Here is a 17918-nt window from a genome sequence, read left to right on the forward strand (position 1 = left end):
TAAGCAATATTGTTCTGTCATTTTCTTTTTTTATTGCATCCTTTCCTGGTTTAGGTGTCAGGATGATGTTGGCTTCATAAAATGTGTTGGGGAGGATTCCTTCCTTCTCAATGTTGTGGAATAATTTGTGCAAGATAAAAAACAGTTCTTCTTTGTATGTCTGATAAAATTCAGGTGTGAAACCCTCTTCTCCAGGTCTTTGTTTTTTTTAGGAAGGTTTTTTTATTGCTGCTTCAAGTTTGGTACTTGGTATTGGTCTGTTCAGGAGTTCTATTTCTTCCTGATTGACCCTAGGGAGGCTGTGTGTTTCTAAGAATTTGTCCATTTCCTCCATGTTTTCAAGTTTATGTGCATAGAGGTTTTTATATAAAGTATTCATACATGGTATTTTGTGTTTCCCTGGTATCAGTTGTAATTTCTCCTTTATCATTCCTTCTGCTGAATGATAATTGTGTTAAGGGGTAAATTAAGATTTAAATAAAAATATTCTTTGAATTAAATGATAAAGGAGACACCAGTTATCAAAATCTTTGGGACATAGCTAAAGCAATCCTGAGAGGAAAATTTATAACCATAAATGCCTACATCTAAAGGACAGAAAGATCACAAATCAACAATCTAATGAATCATCTCAAAGAACTGGAAAAGGATGAGCCAACCTATCTCAAACCCAGCAGAAGAAAAGAAATAGCAGAACATTTTTTTCTGTTATGGATAATTGAAAATATATTCAAAAGTGTGGCTCTCATACCTTACCCAGGATATCCACAAAGGGTAGAAAGAAAGAATAGATAAAGAGAGGACAACTATAATACGTTAAATCTAAAGCATATATCTAGAAAAGTGGGTATGTTTATTCAATAGATAAGAAGCTTTTTAAATGTTTAAGAGTGCTGTGTTAAACAAGAGAGTAACTATTTCAGGCTTAGAAAAACAACAACAACAACAAAAAATAACATAAGCTCCCAAATCTCTTAAGGAATGGAACAGGCTACAAAAGTTACTCAATCCTCAGAAAAGGTATATTCTCCATAGTCCAATTTAGATGTGTCCAAGGAGATTATTGGAAAAGAAAGACACCCAAGAAAATGGATAAAATAGTCATCAAGAAGAATGGATTTAAATGTTTTTTTCCTAAGATAAGACTCTAGATCTAATCAGGAACACACCCAACCCTCATGGCAGCTGACTCTCACAATATCTGGCTGGCAGAATTTCTTACTTTGTGTAGACCAGTGACTGTGGACTTCTGTATCTTCCTTTACATCCCCTTCTGATTGTAGAATATTTATTCTGGTAGCCTATGTCTGTTTTACCGATAATGCACACTGACTTTGTATGTGTATGTGAGAGTTAGAGAGAGAGAGAGAGGGAGAGAGGTATATTTTTTAATGATTAATTGGCTGAATGTTAAACTTATGTTTAACATTATGAACATAACTTATGTTTACATTAATGTTAAACTTATGTTTAACATTATGAAATGTGAAGTTTCAACATCATTTAAAAAGTATAGGTATTGCTAGTTATTTGCACCCTTTTAATACTAAGTCTTGTAGATTTTGCCAATTTCTGTACAGTTTCTGAAATTATGTTCTCTTATTTATTATGTTTATTACCGTCACCTGGAACATCCATATGTTTGGGTGTCTTGGTTGGATCTCCATGAGTTCTATCTTCTCATGATTGTTTCTTTATTCTTCCTTATGTGCTATATTCATTGAGCAGACCATCACTGTATTTTCCAGATAATCTTTGCCATAAGTGTCACATTATTTGGTTTATATCTTGATGTTTAAAAAACAACTATCATGACTGTACTTTGAAAAGATTACCTTGTATTCTCTTGTTGTAGCTTTCTTCATGGCAGGTTATTTTTATTAATGTTTGCAAAAACAGCTTAAATCACTCTGAGGAATCTAAATAGAATGAAAGAATTCTTTAATTCTTAAAATCTTTTTTTGAACTATCATTTTGAAACAATTATTGACTCACAGGAAGTTATTCAGGCTTGCAAACCAATAGTCTCAAGTTTCCCAGAATTAGACTCTGAGTGGAGATTAGCATGGAAGACATTTATTTGTTGGGACGTCCTTTGCATCACCTCTGTGGATGGGAAGAAGAGGAAGTGAGGTGGAGCAGAAGGAGAAATTGAGTTGTGAAGCAGTCACAATGAATTTCTCAGCTGAAATCACAGGTAGCTCTGTTGCTGGTATACCCTCTTAAGAGTTGTCACTAGTTGCCCCATGTTTATTGCAGCAGTACTCACAATAGCCAAGATACAGAATCAACCTGTGTCCATTAACAGATGAATAAATAAAGAAAATATAGTATATATACGCAATGGAATATTATTCAGCCATGTAAAATGAAATTCTGTCATTTGCAGCAACAGGGATGAAACTGGAGGTCATTATGTTAAGTGAAATAAACTAGGAATAGAAAAACATAAACATTGCATACTCTCACTCATATGTGGAATTTAAAAGAATTGATATTATGGAGGTAGACAGTAGAATTGTGGTTACCTGAGGCTTGGAGTGGTAGAAGGGAGGGAGATTTGAAGAGAGGTTTGTTAATGGGTGCAAAAGCACAGTCAGATAGAAGGAATAAGTTCTAGTGTTTGATAGCACAGTAGAGATACTATAGTTAATAATAATATATATTTCAAAATAGCTAGAAGAAAGATCTGAAATGTTCCCAACACAAAGAAATGGTAAATGTTTGAGGTGATGTATATCCCAATTAACCTGATTTGATCACTCCACATAGTATACATTTGTCAAAATATCACATTTACCCCAGCAATATGTATAATTATTACATATTGATAAAAAATTAACAACAAAAAATTATGAGTTGAGGTAAGGAGACCATGTTTTCATACTTCATAATCTGGCAAAAAGTCACTGGATGAAGGCAGCCTCTGGAAAGAGGTACGAACTTGAACAGATAAGTTTTTTGTGCTTTTTGTTTTTTTCCTGAGGCAATTTCTAATGAGCACTGAGACCTGAGCACTGTCTCCCAGCATCATTCACAGCAACTAGGGAAATGAGGACTTCCTTCTTAAAGGGAGTTCTTCACAGCCCATCACAGCATTCACCACAGCAGCCACTTATATTCTGAGGTCAGATATTAGTCATAATACCTCACCAAATGGAACAAACAGCAATCAGAAGAGTATTAACATTCTAATTTCAAACTACTTTCCCTAAAGAATTTTTTAATGAGATAAATAATGGGCTTCCCAAATTACAACAGGTAACAGTTTTATCAAATGCTTTGTCACTTCACAAAATCAATTGCTCATCTTCTCAGGCTCTGATAACAGTTTTCTCATTCCCTACCAACCAACAGCCTGACAATGCCATGTATTTGTATTTTTGTCTTAGCAAATTCTTTCGCAGTTGTCAATTATTATCTCATTATGTAGGTTATGCCGTAAAAACAAGCATCCTGCAAACACTATGGCTTATAGTGAAAAGGTTTCTTTCTTGTTAAATCTACACATTTAGAAGTCAGCTGGCAGCTGTGCTCCATGGCATTCTTAATCTAGAACAGAGGTGGCAGAGTGGCTGCCTCCGAAATGTTGCCTAGCAGGGGGGAATGCGGTGTGGCAAATTCCTTATTTGCTCTTAAATATAATACATCCAAATTGTGTGTATACCACCTTTAATCCAACTTCACTAACAAAAGAAAATCACTGTGCCACAATTACCTTAAGGAATTAGGAAAACACCATTATGTGAACAGGAAGAGAACAAATCTAGCTGATGAAGTGAACTAAAAACTACCAAAGCTCACATCCATTTATTATTTAAGTGGAAAATTACTTTGATATCTTTTCCAAATAGAAAGAAATTCATAAAGGAAAATCTATGTGATTCAAAAAAATAATAAAGAAGAAAGCATAATTCTTATAAATTGTGTTGAAAATATGGAAGTCTAGTGTTTAATAAAGAATCTCTAAAGAAAAAGTATAATATGCAAAAGGAACTAATAAATTTTCATGCTCTAATAAAGAGGTGGAAGGGATACAGAAGTTAATAAAAGTATTGCCCAAGAATGGGCTCCAGCCCCAGCCAGGTTCAAATTAATATTAACTGCTCAACACTTAAGTTCACACGTAGTAGTAACATTCTTTGGGTGTCGGGCAGAAGGGAGAGGGGAGGAGAGGATGAGTATATACACACCTAATGGGTGTGGTGCACACCGTCTGGGGGATGGACACCTTTGAAGCTCTGACTTGGGTGGGGCAAAGGCAATATATGTAACCTAAACATTTGTACCCCCATAATATGCTGAAATAATGAAAAAACAGTATTGCTCAATAGAGTGATATATTGATGTTTTCAGATAAGCATAACTATAAAAATGTTTATAAACATTTAAGGGTAACTAAGAGAATAGTAACATGATTCTTAGGTTCTAAGTAATTTATTTTTTAAAAAATAAGATAAAGAAAATATAACAAAGCTATGAAACCCAAAGGAAGAATATGAAAGCATTATTAATAAAAATATTAAAAAAGAAGACAGAATATAGAAAAATCTACCAGAAATTCGTGAAAATATTAAATGGTTTAAACAGTTTTATTAAAGATGTAGAGATTCTTAGACTGAATTTTAAAAAGATCAAAGTGAACATATTAGCAAAAATCATGGAAAAATGTTAATATCTGTAACATACAAAAAACTTCCTATAAATCAATGAGGGAGAAGAGAATTTTAAATATAGAGTAGTAATATGAACAAAGTTATGAGCAGGCTAGACACGAAAGGAAAATAATAACAAAAATAATCACTAAGCATGCAAAAACTAGGTTACCTATTATACTGATACTCATTTCTGTAAGATTGAAAATTTCTATTGTTAATGTTTGCACATGAATCAGAAAAGTAAAAATGCAAGTTTATATATGCATGTATATGCACACACACATATACATATTCTGGTATTAAAATGTATCATAAACCTATGGTAATAATAATTATAATAATAATGATCATTTTAATAAAATAAGGAATGACAATAGTGATTGCTTACTCTTTGTCAGAAACTGTGCCAAGAACATTTTATTTAATTAATTAATTTAAATTAATGATGAGGTTATTGTTGCATATCTGAAAAATTGCACAAAACATGTATAATAGAATGTATTATTAAAATCCTATTAATCAAAATTAAGCACAACTATGAATGCTCCTTAATGCATAGCTAAATAACTAGGAGGAATCACCCCAAACTGCTCTCAATGAGGACTGTGGTGAGAACTGTGAGATTGGGTCAACTGAAAGCCTGTTATTATTTATTTCTTTGTGATTTCTGTATCACTTTGATTTTATAAGCATATATTAATTTTATAATATAAAAGCTATAATAAGAAAAATGTGAATAGTTCCACAATAGAAGTAAAAGTTCTTAGAATTTAAGTCATTATCACTTACAAAATAGTAAAGTGCTAAAAACTCACAGGAAATAACTTAATTTGCTTCCTTTCATTTTTAGAGTTCACTAATATCAATAATTCAAAAAATTTTATTAAATATTAGTATATTATTAACTACTTGCAAACTGAGAAGAAGAGTAGTTTAATGAAGGATGATCGACTTAGCTTGTAGGACATCATGGACAACATATGTTGTTGGAGGGGGCGTGGGGTTTGGTATCATGATACTGTCTCCTGTGGGTCTTGGTTATTGAAATATTTTCCTTGGTTTTGCTCTGTTCACCGCATATATTTGATATAGGGTCTCATATCGTTGACTTCTGCTTCAGAGAAACATATCATAAATGTTGACCAAATAACTTTCAGTCATTCTGTAGAATAGAAGTATAATTTAACTATACTTGCTAAAACATTCTGTACTTCAATTTATCCTATTTGCATAGCCTATTCCTTACACCGATGATTTAAAATGCCACAAAGAAAATTGGCCAGTGGCAAAGATTATTCCCATAAACATGAAGAATTTAATTCAAAGTGAAATGTAATTTGAAACGTAAAATCTCATTTTTTACTTGCATCTGGAGATATGCCAAATTGCACATTTTTAACAAATTGACAGAAATCAGGCAGTTTATATTAGTGACTAAACACACAAAGATTGTAAAATTCTTGAATCAAAAATATAATTGCAATAACATTTTTCTTTGTTCTATACATAAATAAAAAACTAATTCAGTTTAAATTTCTGATCTATATAATTTGATTTGGAGTACCAATTCTAAAGGCTTAGTAATAGAGCTTCCTTAGTTCTTGTTTTTCTCAACCCATATTCAATTTCAAGTCTGAAATTTCACAGGTTTTCCTGCACAGACAGTTTGGATTACACTCATTGTTATATGAGAACACTTGTTAATTAACATTCTAGATTATGATAATTTACAATATTTGTCACTATTGCTGCCTGATCTCACTTGAACAAATAAATCCTGGATTTCAGATAAGTAAATCATGTAGTATGTCTGTGGACAAAGTGGTTGACAACTTTTCACTCAGTTTTTAAATAGAAAACCAGTATGCATGGCCTCTCATGTTAAGGCAGAGAAAAAATTTTTGTTACTGATAAATGTATTTTGTGAAATATAGACATATGAGTTAATATTTCACTGCTGAAAATATATTTGTCACTCCACTAAATACGTTTTGTTTTTATTTGCTCAATTCAGTAGAGCCCAGTAATGTTTTACTTCTCTTTAGCAGACTTAAAGATAGATCCTGAAATTAAATCATAGTTTATGATAACATAAAGATTAATCATTCATAAGCATAGCATTTGTTTTATCTATCAATTAATCCTTTTTCATTCAGCAAATTTTTATTGAAAACAAAGTCCTTATCAAAGACTGTTGTTTTCTTCGTTTCTTTCAGAGATTGATCAGATTAATGCTACTTTATACTCAACACAGACTAAGATTGCTCTCCACACTCCCTGCCAGAATTGCTTTATCAGCAGGCAGAATGCAGCAAGTGACACTTAGGCTGGAGAAAAGAGCATTTGGAATCTGTACTAATAATATATATTAATATACTAGTTGAAGGAGGTTGCAGTTCTTTTCCAGTGAGAAACTAAAGAATGATCACTTTTTCAGATTTTTTTTTCCCTAGCTATTGACATGCTGGGTTGTCCTATTACAAAATTGCTATTTCTTTAAAATAAATATATTATTTGAGATATTCTTTCCCTTCTATTAAAAAGCAAGTACAAAATATTAAAACTACAATACAATTTTCACAATCTAAATAGAAAAGCTCTTCTGTGACCACTTTAAAAGAACATACACACACATTAATATGATACAGTGACTGTCTAATTAAAATTAACACACATTCAGATTCTTCTGATAAGAGTGCCGCTGTAATATTGATCATAACCTTCTTTGGCAGTTGTTTTCCTTTATTTAATTACTACTATGTTTTATATTAATTCTTACTATTTAATTTAATTCCTATGTTTTATATTATTTATCATATATGGTAATGATTCAAAGCCTCAATTCAGCTTTCTGAGGATAATTTATGTCCCATTTTCCTCAAAGGAAAATAATAACAAACTCCATTTAAAATATGTAACACTATATTTAAATCTTTAAATAAAGAACATAATTTCTGTATAGAAATATAAATTACCAAAATGATATGAGAAAGGATAGAGTATCTATAGACCAATAATAATAAGAAAAATTCTTTTGCTATTTAAATTGATTTACATCTACTGAAAATAGAGACCTTTTCAATTTTTAAAAATTTATATTTTAACTTTTTATTTTGAAATAATTATAGATTTATGGGAAGTCAAATTCTATTTTTGTACTTGTGTTTTTATGAAGTTTAATAGATTTAAGTCTATTTTTTACATTCTATCTGATCAAATTATATAAAGATAAGTCATCTTTTTATCTAAAGAGATGTATTATACACACTCATATATGTGTGTGTATGTGTGCATATGTGTGTGTATTAGAAAGAAAGAAAGAGAGGAAGAGAGAGAAAGATCTGCTTCCTTATTTAATATGAAATCCAGAAAACATGATTCATGTTATACTATTTCTTTCTAAAGTGATAAAAGAAGAGATTTTAATCTTGTCAGAGCTCCTGTGGAGTTGCTTGATAATATTGTTTTTATATTTGATAACACTGAAAATCTCAGAATTGCCTCAGTATTTGTTGGCAGTGTGTACAATTCCTATTGATTTTACAGCCTTTTAAAAAATCAAGTAATGTAAATAGGATTTAAAGAAAAGAAAGCACATTTGAAAATCTCAGAAGATAAGCTGACCAAATCCTCAAAGTTATGCATTGTTTTTGCATTCCTGCTACTGTTAGTTTAGTTCTAGAATGCATAACATTTTATTTGTGTACACTTAGTAATAAAAATCGACTCAGATTTATTTTTGCTGACTTTCTTGTCAAATTTGGAGTCTGGCTTCTTTCTGTATAATAAAACAGCTGCTTCTTGACTATTTAAGAGAAGAAACACACACATGAAAACATCAAATACATTCTTCAATTCTACCATAGGGTTAAGATTTAAATCTGCTGATTATCTGAGTTGCAATCTGAAGCAATTATTGTTTTCATTGTATTCTCTTCTATTCCTGCCAGTCTGGCTAATTTGGTTCCACTAGTGTTATCAACTTTAAAAGTTTTCTAAGATTCTGTGAATAAGAGATTATAATTTCTAACTCCAAATAGTAATAGAAAACCCCATCTGCTCCCTTAATTTTGTATGGCACTGTGTTAATCATCATTGTCATGTTATCATTTTCTCCTGACTGGATGAACACAGAGCTCATTAGCCAGTATATGATGTGTCATGCAGAGCATTTAAAAGTAGCCACCTACCTCTTCACCTCTACGCTCCGCCTCCCCCAACTTTCCCCAATCTCTTGTCTATCGCCTCTTATATAGGATTCTGTCTCCATTTTGTGGGAAATGAATATTTTCTTCAAGTATTGATATAGCCTACTACAAATACAAGTGTATACACAAAAAGGAACATATCTCCTTAGAATTAGATCAGAAATCACATTTTCCTCCTTCTCTTCCTTCCTTTGCTTCTCCCTCCAACAATGTCCTCATTGTAGGAATGGTGAGTTACAGAAGAACTGCTAACACATTTCTTCTCATTAATATTTATAGGATCTTTTAGCATATTTTATGTTTTTTGCTCTCGCTGGACTGAGAGCTTCAAGTTTTGTGTCATAATTGATTTAACTTAGTGTCCCCAGTGCGAAACCAGGAAAGCATGTCTATCATGCTTCTAGAATAGGCCAGACCTTGTCATAGGTACTAGACCTATTGTTTTATTTAATTTCCACAATATCTTGGTTAGATTAATATGTCTTCCACTTCAAAAAAGAGAAACATGAGGCTAACAGGTATTAAATAATTTAGCCAAGGCCACAGAAATAGTAAGACCTAGATTCAAGGTTATAATCTCAGCCTATCTAACTTAAAGCTTTTTTCCCTAAGGAGCATATATCCAGTTAATATAAATAATTCAGCTATAAATAACCAAATTATTCCCGTTTCTTTTCTTAATTGGAATAGAATTATAGTGCTTATATATATCATGTGAGTATTTTGTAGTTCATCTTTTGGGGGGGTTCAAGGGTGATAAATAATTTTAAAGCAAAACAATTTGAAAAATGTAATGTTAAAATGGAATACTTAAGTATTAGTCTCTGCTTTAGTGTTCAAATCTTTGATAGTTCATAGTAGTCAGTAACACCTACCCTTAATAGGAAAACATAGCACTCACTATTTCTTCTCAAACATTTTGTTGTTTGTCCAGTGACTAATTTTGTCCACTCTGTCTCCCAGGTTTGTCAAATGTGATTTTCTGCTTCTGTTTTACTTGCTAACTTCTTAAACTGGGACCCTCTAATCTCTTGTCTAAATTATGATATTATCTTTGCAATGAAAAGCCTGACTTGATTTTCTTTAACGTTTGGCTAGATAGCTCTTAAACCCACCACTTCCTCTTCCCTATTTGCCCTATACTGGGGCAAGTGGATAACAAAGTCCAGGGTCCTATTTCCTTAGGCACTGGCAAGAAGTTCAAATCGCAGACAGGAACTCTTACCCTGGCCCCACCACTTAACCATCATGAACCTGCCAAGCCACTTTCCTTCCACTGCTCTCTCAAGCCATTTTCCAGACCTGCTTAGGATCCCATTATTCTCCCAGAAAGCCTCAGGATGTGCATAATAAAGCTTTTCATACCCTTCCATGTGCGTGTATGTGGAATCATCAGTCTTAATACCTAAACCAAATTTGGGGGAGGGGTGGGTCCATGTTGTTTTTGTGAGTTGCCACAATCATCCTTCTAAATGGACTCTGTTCTTCCACTGTTGTCCACCCAAACCAACATTCCATTCCCCATTTAAAGCAAAAGTAGCTTTAACTTTTAAAGAGTTAATCTTCTTAAAGACTTCAGATTAATTTAACTAGATAGCCTCATTCTCCTTCTCAAAATGAAATGCCCTACTGTGGTCTACAAGCCCTGTGTGCCCTGGCCTTGCCCAGTTTCCCAGTCTCATTTGGCACCATATTCTCACAAAAATCTATCTAGCTCCAGCTATAACTATTCTTTGTGTTTTTGAATATTCCAGCTTTTTTCCATGTAAGAGTCTTTGAGTGTTCCCCTCTCTCTTCCTCCTTGTCCTCTCCATCTTCAAACACTAAATTATATCTTTCTTAAGTTTTAGCTTATATGCTACCTCTTTAAAGAAGTGTTTACTGTGCAGAGAAAGAATAGTTCCCCTGTTTCCTACCTCAGACTGTAACTTGATTTCTTCCAAATTTCATGAAGGCAGAGGCTGTGTCTTTTTTCATTTACTCTTTATGAGTAGCCCCCAACAGAGTATCTGTTGCATAATAAGTATTGTTAAATAAATGAATATTAATGAATGAATGACTGACCACATGGTTCAGAAATTAAGTCCTTATATAACTTGTATGTGTGATTTGTGTGTGTGACTCAAACATGATCTAGATGAAACTCATCTAATTTCATGGCATGGAAGTTTTATGCAGGAATATACAAAGAAGTTAAAAACAAACAAGCAAGGAACAGACAAAAACTACCAATTCACGGTAAAAGCAATGTTAAAAACTATAGTCACTTTCTCCCTATTATGCTAATCTAGAGAGGCAACAGATGGATCTAAAAGTTTGAAAAGATTTTTTATTTCCCCCTGAGGTGGGAAATGTAGAAATGCAGTGAATATGATGAAGGCAGCTATCCTGTTTCTCAAAAGGAGAATTAAAATGAGGAAATAGACTATCTTTTTTTGTAAAAGTAAAAGCCCAAGCACCTTCTTTCTTAGTTTCTTGGATCTGTTTTTAGTTAACATGGGCAACTGATTACTAAAACAATGAGTAAATTCAATAAGCAAAAGATCTGTATAGCCATGGGTACTGATCTTGCATACACGTGTATATAAATATAAAACCTGTGATGATCATTTGTTCTTTTCACTTCCTGCACATGCTCAGGTTATTTATCAATTGGATTTGACTTACATGTAATTAAGAAATTGTTACCAACACTCCTGATAAAACAAAGTGTTAATATTCTTTATTAATGCAATAATACAATTTTATAAAGCAAGATCTTGAATAAACATCAAGTAAAACTATGCAGAAGGGAAGTTCGAATCTAGAGGTAATGAATGTTTAAAAACTTTCTCATTCGGAAGGAGCTGTGATAGACATAAAAAGAAGGTTGGAAGAAAGGAGGATAGCTATAAAGACAAATTGTTCACATTACTGAAATTTGCCTTGAGTGTGAAGTGAATGTAAATACGAAGTAATTTGATGGCCACAAGTGTTGAAATGTTTTATATGTTATTATTTTAACTGACAATTATCCCTCCATCTTCCCATTATTCAAATATGATTCTTTATAAATCTAGACTGATTTATGAGTTTTATCTTGTTTTTCCTATTTATGTGTTTCTTCTATTTTTCCAAATCACAAAGAAAAACATATTTATTTAAGAAAAGATATACTCTTTCACCAACCAGCAGGATGGTTAAATCAACAGACCTGTTATAAGGTATGTTATTACTTCAATTGTAAATAATTATAATTGTAAATATTGTCTTTTCCATGTTCTATTACTTATGACAAACATAAAAATATTATAAAGTTCTTTCATGACTTAGAAACTCTAAATTTGGAAACATATAATTTTTAATGCATTACTCTGTTTTTTTAAGAATACATATAACAGAGTAAAGGAGATTTTAAGGGTTTAACAGTAAATAATGAGACAAAATCCTTCATTATGAAAAACAAATTATTATGAAGATAATTATATGTTTTTATTAAACAAATTCAATGTGCCTTCTCTGTACATACATAGTCTACCGAGCATGATGGTTCAGCCATAATCCTGACATTTTTTATATTCATAAATTTTCTGAATTATAGATCTCAATTTTCTTAAATGGAAATGCTAAAAAGTTGAAAAAAGATGACCTGTGAAATCATTTCATTTTTTGCCATGGATTGATTCTGTATTATTTTTGAAAAACACTGCAAAATTTGAATTTGAAGACTTTTGTTATTTGCATTTTTAAATATGTTTATTTAATAATAATATGCCTCTCATCTACATTCAACAAAATTCACAATTTATAATACCATACCCAGCATTTCATCATAATTTATTGATTAAACTTCATTATTATTTTTGTCTATCAGGTGATTTATATAGCATAAACTTGTAATGTCTGTATATTTGCAATGCTGAATTATTGCTGAGATATTTTGTACACAAGTCAGTAGTTACTGATCTGAAAACTAATGTGGCTGCCTGTGGAGTACCTGGCTTCTTGAACCCTTTGATATGACACAAACTATGGTTGCTATGAAAATCTTTACTTTATTGCTCATGCTATAATGTATCTTTTTCCTTTACTAAGCCATATAGAATAATTAAATATTGTCATTTTTAGATCTTCGGAATCTTCTTCATCAATTGAATCCTTTTTGACTACCACCATTAGTATTGTTCCTCAATAAATTCTCTCAGGTCTTCCAATTATTCAAGCATATGATCTGTGAAAATAATTTTATTAACCAAGATGTATACTTTTTATTTATTTATTTATTTATTTATTTCAGCTCATCATGGGGGTACAAAAACTCAGGTTATATACATTGTCCATGTCCCGCCCATCCCCCTGAGTCAGAGCCTCAAGCGTGTCCATTCTCCAGACAGTGCACCTGGCACTCACCATGTAGTCATACCTCCATCCCCTCCCCCCACCCCCCACCTCCCTGAGTCAGCACCTTCAAGCATAACCATTCCCTAGACAGTGCACAACGCACTCATCATGTAGGCATACACCCATCCCCTCCCCCCACCCCCCGTCTCAGTCTGATATCCAATTGGTATCCTTCCCCGATGTGCATTTAGGTGATGATCAGGGAAACCAGTTTTCTGGTGAGTACATGTGATCCTTGTTTTTCCATTCTTTGGATACTTCACTTAATATAATGGGTTCCAATTCTCTCTAGGAGAACCAAAGAGATGTCGTATCACCGTTATTTCTTATAGCTGAGTAATACTCCATGGTATACATATACCACAGTTTACTAATCCATTCGTTGATTGATGGGCATTTGGGTTGTTTCCACATCTTTGCAATTGTAAATTGTGCTGCTATAAACATTTGGGTACAGGTGTCTTTGTTATAGAATGACTTTTGTTCTTCTGGGTAGATGCCCAATAATGTCCATAGCCTTTCTTTTTTCTAATGATAGAGACCACCACTTTTAGAAACATGTGTTAAACAACAGTATGGGTCCTTTATTTTTATTACTAATTAGAATGAAAATGTATAGTGTTTCCTTACTCTTTAGTTTTGCTGATATTTTAAAAGATTTTTAAATAGTATGATACTCTCTTCCTTTTTAAAACTATATTTGGATGTTTTAAAATGGCATTACACTCATCTGTATTTTAAAGATTTAATTTAGTGAGTTTCTTTTATGGAATTGTCTGGGTTGAATGTTTCAGGTGGAATAATGCTTTCAGCAGCATTCTATATTTCTTCTATAGTAACACAGTTATAGTTCATTACAATCATGACTTGTTTTAGGTGAAGAAAATTTTCATAAAATATCATCCAATGAATCTAGTTTTTATATATTTTTGTTTTAACTGCATGCAGTTGGAAATTTTAATTTATGTGGTATCTTTGGTAACTGTAATTACTTTTCTCTTAATGGTTTACAGTTTATGTATTTGTATTTATCCCTTTTTTTGAGAAATTTAGTTTGCCAGCCACATATATTTTGTTTCCTGTTTTTATCTTTATTGTTAGTTCTATTATTTTTTGTTTTTATTTATGTAAATTCTACTTTTAAATTTTATTTCTTCTTTTAACTACAGTATTCTCACATCACTGTTGAATAAAACTAGAAATTTATCACAGAATAGAAAAAATTGAGTATATAGAGATTAAACTTAACTAAAAAAAATTAATGAGGTTTATACTTTGGAAAAAGGAGAGCTTTACTTCTCATAAAGGGTAACAACCTGCCGGGCAGCCATTCGAACAGGTTGGGAAGTAGAGCCCTGACTGGAAGACAAGCACACATTCTTCAAGAGACAAAAGGCAACATGATTTTACACTGAGTGGGGTGGTCAAATATACATATTTAACAAACTATAGGAGGGGTCATGAATACTCAAGTAGGAAAACCATAAATATAATTACGCATGTAATTGTACTTTATCTCTCCCATCCTGTCATGGCTGGAATCTCAGTTTTAAGCTGTGTCTGGGGTCCCCTGGACAGAGAGGTGTCCATTCAGTCAGCAAAGGGCTTAGAATTTTATTTTTATTTATTTATTTTATTCTATTTTTTAGGAGGAATGTTCCCTTTTCTGGCTTATTTATAGATCAGTAATCATTCTTCTGTACAAGCATTAGTGTTTTTTAGAAATGTGCTTATTAAACAATATCTTTCTTTTTTTTATTTCAGCATACTATGGGGGTACAAAAGTTTAGGTTATGTATATTGCCCTTGCCCTCCCCTCCCCCAGAATCAGAGCTTCAAGCGGGTCCATCCCCTAGACAGTGCGCATCGCACTCATTATGTATGTATACACCCATCCCCTCCCCCGCCCACATCTGCCCAACACCCGATTAATGTTATTCCTAAATGTGCTCTTAGGTGATGATCAGTGAAACCAATTTGATGGTTGAGTACATGTGGTGTTGATTTTTCCATTCTTGGGATAATTCACTTAGTAGAATGGGTTCCAGCTCTATCCAGGAAAATACAAGAGGTGCTACATCACCATTATTTCTTCTATTTAGAACTCAGGAAAATCAGCAAGAAAAAATCAAACAACCCTATCAAAAAGTGAGCAAAGAACCTGAACAGAAATTTTTCAAAAGAAAATAGACTAATGGCCAACAAACATATGAAAAAAATGCTGAACATCGCTAATCATCAGGGAAATGCAAATCAAAACCACAATGAGATATCACTTAACTCCAGTGAGAATGGCCGTTATCAAGAATTTTATTTTTAGTTAACAAAATAAATAAATTAAAATTAACCCATGACAAAGGAAATACCAAAATCAAATTACAAAATAGCTTAAAAATTCTCATAAAACATTACATATGAAAACATAGTTGAATGCAGTATGAAAACAGTGTTCAGAAGGAAAAAAATCAGACTTTATATTACTAAATCATATAGTATAAAAATAATTTTACTAAGCTTTAAACCACAGTTGTCTTAAGAAATACAACAAAATAAACCTAAGAATTGTAAAAAATAATTCTAATTTAGTGATTTAAAAGAAAAAAATTAATAAATAAATCAGAAAAAATGTAGAACTTCTAAATAAATTCAATAGCTATTAATAGTATCAAACATTAATGAAATAAAAAGCAATTAGCCAAGAGAATAATTTTTAAAGTCAAATCAATTTTAAAAATCTCTAAAAGATCAATACTAATAAGACAAATAATACTTACAAATAAGAATGACTATGAAGCCCAATAAACTTCGGTACAATCAAGTACATACTAAAAGAGTCATAAATTACCACTTTCTTCCCTTTAATATAATATTTGCAAACATTAACAAAAAATACATATCAAGCTATTGGATCACAAGAGATTAATAAATTATTTCACTGACAATTTTGGGGGCAGGTCGCATGTGTATCATGTTTTTGTTTTTATTTATTAATTTTTAAGTAGGCAGATATGCATTATTTAATAATACCATTCTTCATTGCAACCATGGGCAAAGCAGTATTAACCTAATCACAGATAATATGTTGCATCTTTGATGTCTCACATTCCCGACATTATCTACAGCAAACTCAGCAGCCCTAGTCTGTGATCTTCAAAGCCATAGAAAGTCAGAGAACACTACATGGCTGGCGTGTTTGCCTCCCTCAGTGGACATTGCTGCTCAGTGGGGTCACTGGCTGACTAAGCTCCACTTAGGATCATGCCATTTCACTCGAGGAAATTGGCTCCAATCCTGTTTGTTCAGAACTGAGATAATCCCTTTTGCCCCTTAAACCCACTGCTAGCTGATTTCTGAGATTTGGACTTCTGAAGCTTGAGGGAGAACAGAAGGTTAATTCAGCAATTCTGTAAATAGTTCAGTACCAGAAATGTTTGCCAAGTAACAAAGCTACTTCCCCACCCAGGGACATGGTAGTGAAGACGTTATTTTTCAGAAGCACAGAGTGCAGTCTGATGAGGATGGTGGTGACATCTGGCCAAGTGTCAGCTCCACAAAAACCATGAGGCTAGTCCTGCCTCTGACTTTCTTTATAGCTTTAATTCCCCAGATTAAATTGTACCAGTCCATCAAGTCTAGAGTCTTAAAAATGTTTCTCTCTTTTAGTCCTGTAGTTCTTTTTCTGGATATCTATCTAAGGAAACATATGATAATCATCAGACTATAACTAAGAATGAATTTTAAAGGGACAACCACAATAATTACTTCAGTTGAAAAGATAAAAGATGACACATTGAAAGATAAAATGGCTCCTGGTGCATCTCTAGAAATCCAAAAGAGACTTAATAGGACCATACTGAGAGTGGAATCACAATGTTGGACTGGATATTTCATTTACAACACCAGACGTGGCAGTACTTGAATTCGTCAGACTGGAGAAGTCTACAACTCTTCCTAATGAAAGCCTCAGTAAAAAGACAATTCATTAATGAATCACAAATATTTTCCTTGAAGAGAGAGGTTGGTAGGTGTAGGCTACTTTCAGGTTCTCATTGGTTTACTAGACTAGCCAAGATGCTCTGAAGCCTTTATACTGTGATAAAGCTGGAACAATCAGAACTTGGAACCACTGGTACACTGCTGACTGCCTAAAACAATCGAGTTGACACCAAATATAATGTGCTGGGAACAGGACAAGGGGCATTGGAATCATAATTAGAATATTCTTCAAAGATGTTTCAAAGATGGACATCATAGGAGTCAAAGAAATATTGCTATAAAGTCTGGCTATGATGCCTTATAGATTTTGTATGTGGCTCAAAGTGTGTCTGTGACTGGGATTCATATGCTGAGTTAATCACTAACCATAAACATCCCCCAAAAGTGGACTGGTTATTCTTCTATTTTCCAGTCAGAATTATGATCGGTGTACCATTTGCTAGTGTACTACTATTAGGCTCAGAGAAGTGGTCATTACATGTTTTTGTTTGCTTGCATGTCCCCTTGAACAAATATTAAAATATACCCTCTTTTATTCATTGCAAGTATTATTAGTATATAATTAATTAAAAAACATATATCATTTGATGAATATTCATGAAATAAAATTAAAATTTTGAAACAAAGTTAAAGTATTATTGGAAATCTTGCTTTTGAGGTGAATAGACTTTTTGGA

Source organism: Lemur catta, chromosome 1 (genome assembly GCF_020740605.2).
Source record: "Lemur catta isolate mLemCat1 chromosome 1, mLemCat1.pri, whole genome shotgun sequence".
Lineage (NCBI taxonomy): Eukaryota > Metazoa > Chordata > Mammalia > Primates > Lemuridae > Lemur > Lemur catta.